Source organism: Thunnus thynnus, chromosome 24, assembly GCF_963924715.1.
Source record: "Thunnus thynnus chromosome 24, fThuThy2.1, whole genome shotgun sequence".
Taxonomy (NCBI): Eukaryota; Metazoa; Chordata; class Actinopteri; order Scombriformes; family Scombridae; genus Thunnus; species Thunnus thynnus.
The window spans coordinates 2,483,201-2,485,700 of record NC_089540.1 but is presented as its reverse complement, the minus strand read 5'-3'; the positions used below and the strand labels follow the sequence as shown (position 1 = coordinate 2,485,700).

Below are 2,500 nucleotides of genomic sequence, written 5' to 3'. Positions count from 1 at the left end.
CTGCGCTGAGAGCGTTCCGATCCGTTCCTCCGTCGGAGAAATACCAGAGAGTGGGACTCCCGCGCACAGTTCTGCAAAGACACGGAGGAAAACCAGAGAGGATCCCTACGTTAAACACGGCAGGAGCTTGTGGAGAAAAGTGAAAAAGCTTACAGCACCTGGTATTCCCAGGCGGTCTCCCATCCAAGTACTAACCAGGCCCGACCCTGCTTAGCTTCCGAGATCAGACGAGATCGGGCGTGTTCAGGGTGGTATGGCCGTAAGCTGTGCAAGGTACCACGCATGGGCCTTTTAGGGATGTCGCTCGTCAGACGCGCCTTCAACGCCCAGGCGGCAGCTGCGCTGAGAGCGTTCCGATCCGTTCCTCCGTCGGAGAAATACCAGAGAGTGGGACTCCCGCGCACAGTTCTGCAAAGACACGGAGGAAAACCAGAGAGGATCCCTACGTTAAACACGGCAGGAGCTTGTGGAGAAAAGTGAAAAAGCTTACAGCACCTGGTATTCCCAGGCGGTCTCCCATCCAAGTACTAACCAGGCCCGACCCTGCTTAGCTTCCGAGATCAGACGAGATCGGGCGTGTTCAGGGTGGTATGGCCGTAAGCTGTCCAAGGTACCACGCATGGGCCTTTTAGGGATGTCGCTCGTCAGACGCGCCTTCAACGCCCAGGCGGCAGCTGCGCTGAGAGCGTTCCGATCCGTCGGAGAAATACCAGAGAGTGGGACTCCCGCGCACAGTTCTGCAAAGACACGGAGGAAAACCAGAGAGGATCCCTACGTTAAACACGGCAGGAGCTTGTGGAGAAAAGTGAAAAAGCTTACAGCACCTGGTATTCCCAGGCGGTCTCCCATCCAAGTACTAACCAGGCCCGACCCTGCTTAGCTTCCGAGATCAGACGAGATCGGGCGTGTTCAGGGTGGTATGGCTGTAAGCTGTCCAAGGTACCACGCATGGGCCTTTTAGGGATGTCGCTCGTCAGACGCGCCTTCAACGCCCAGGCGGCAGCTGCGCTGAGAGCGTTCCGATCCGTTCCTCCGTCGGAGAAATACCAGAGAGTGGGACTCACGCGCACAGTTCTGCAAAGACACGGAGGAAAACCAGAGAGGATCCCTACGTTAAACACGGCAGGAGCTTGTGGAGAAAAGTGAAAAAGCTTACAGCACCTGGTATTCCCAGGCGGTCTCCCATCCAAGTACTAACCAGGCCCGACCCTGCTTAGCTTCCGAGATCAGACGAGATCGGGCGTGTTCAGGGTGGTATGGCCGTAAGCTGTCCAAGGTACCACGCATGGGCCTTTTAGGGATGTCGCTCGTCAGACGCGCCTTCAACGCCCAGGCGGCAGCTGCGCTGAGAGCGTTCCGATCCGTTCCTCCGTCGGAGAAATATATCAGAGAGTGGGACTCCCGCGCACAGTTCTGCAAAGACACGGAGGAAAACCAGAGAGGATCCCTACGTTAAACACGGCAGGAGCTTGTGGAGAAAAGTGAAAAAGCTTACAGCACCTGGTATTCCCAGGCGGTCTCCCATCCAAGTACTAACCAGGCCCGACCCTGCTTAGCTTCCGAGATCAGACGAGATCGGGCGTGTTCAGGGTGGTATGGCCGTAAGCTGTCCAAGGTACCACGCATGGGCCTTTTAGGGATGTCGCTCGTCAGACGCGCCTTCAACGCCCAGGCGGCAGCTGCGCTGAGAGCGTTCCGATCCGTTCCTCCGTCGGAGAAATACCAGAGAGTGGGACTCACGCGCACAGTTCTGCAAAGACACGGAGGAAAACCAGAGAGGATCCCTACGTTAAACACGGCAGGAGCTTGTGGAGAAAAGTGAAAAAGCTTACAGCACCTGGTATTCCCAGGCGGTCTCCCATCCAAGTACTAACCAGGCCCGACCCTGCTTAGCTTCCGAGATCAGACGAGATCGGGCGTGTTCAGGGTGGTATGGCCGTAAGCTGTCCAAGGTACCACGCATGGGCCTTTTAGGGATGTCGCTCGTCAGACGTGCCTTCAACGCCCAGGCGGCAGCTGCGCTGAGAGCGTTCCGATCCGTTCCTCCGTCGGAGAAATACCAGAGAGTGGGACTCCCGCGCACAGTTCTGCAAAGACACGGAGGAAAACCAGAGAGGATCCCTACGTTAAACACGGCAGGAGCTTGTGGAGAAAAGTGAAAAAGCTTACAGCACCTGGTATTCCCAGGCGGTCTCCCATCCAAGTACTAACCAGGCCCGACCCTGCTTAGCTTCCGAGATCAGACGAGATCGGGCGTGTTCAGGGTGGTATGGCCGTAAGCTGTCCAAGGTACCACGCATGGGCCTTTTAGGGATGTCGCTCGTCAGACGCGCCTTCAACGCCCAGGCGGCAGCTGCGCTGAGAGCGTTCCGATCCGTCGGAGAAATACCAGAGAGTGGGACTCCCGCGCACAGTTCTGCAAAGACACGGAGGAAAACCAGAGAGGATCCCTACGTTAAACACGGCAGGAGCTTGTGGAGAAAAGTGAAAAAGCTTACAG

General features: G+C 56.8%; 7 non-coding genes across 7 annotated transcripts; all 7 read right to left on the bottom strand.

Moving 5' to 3' along the window:
* Nucleotides 1-146: 146 nt before the first annotated feature.
* LOC137178207 (5S ribosomal RNA) lies at nt 147-265 on the bottom strand. Its single transcript, XR_010926797.1, has one exon. It is a non-coding gene; the product is annotated as a 5S ribosomal RNA (ribosomal RNA).
* Nucleotides 266-483: 218 nt separating this feature from the next.
* On the bottom strand, nt 484-602 carry LOC137178194 (5S ribosomal RNA). The gene has a single exon (XR_010926785.1). It is a non-coding gene; the product is annotated as a 5S ribosomal RNA (ribosomal RNA).
* A 210-nt stretch (nt 603-812) lies between these two features.
* Nucleotides 813-931, bottom strand: LOC137177906 (5S ribosomal RNA). The gene has a single exon (XR_010926522.1). It is a non-coding gene; the product is annotated as a 5S ribosomal RNA (ribosomal RNA).
* A 218-nt stretch (nt 932-1,149) lies between these two features.
* On the bottom strand, nt 1,150-1,268 carry LOC137178182 (5S ribosomal RNA). The gene has a single exon (XR_010926774.1). It is a non-coding gene; the product is annotated as a 5S ribosomal RNA (ribosomal RNA).
* Nucleotides 1,269-1,488: 220 nt separating this feature from the next.
* On the bottom strand, nt 1,489-1,607 carry LOC137178171 (5S ribosomal RNA). Its single transcript, XR_010926763.1, has one exon. It is a non-coding gene; the product is annotated as a 5S ribosomal RNA (ribosomal RNA).
* Nucleotides 1,608-1,825: 218 nt separating this feature from the next.
* LOC137178159 (5S ribosomal RNA) lies at nt 1,826-1,944 on the bottom strand. Its single transcript, XR_010926752.1, has one exon. It is a non-coding gene; the product is annotated as a 5S ribosomal RNA (ribosomal RNA).
* Nucleotides 1,945-2,162: 218 nt separating this feature from the next.
* On the bottom strand, nt 2,163-2,281 carry LOC137178144 (5S ribosomal RNA). The gene has a single exon (XR_010926738.1). It is a non-coding gene; the product is annotated as a 5S ribosomal RNA (ribosomal RNA).
* Nucleotides 2,282-2,500: the final 219 nt, after the last annotated feature.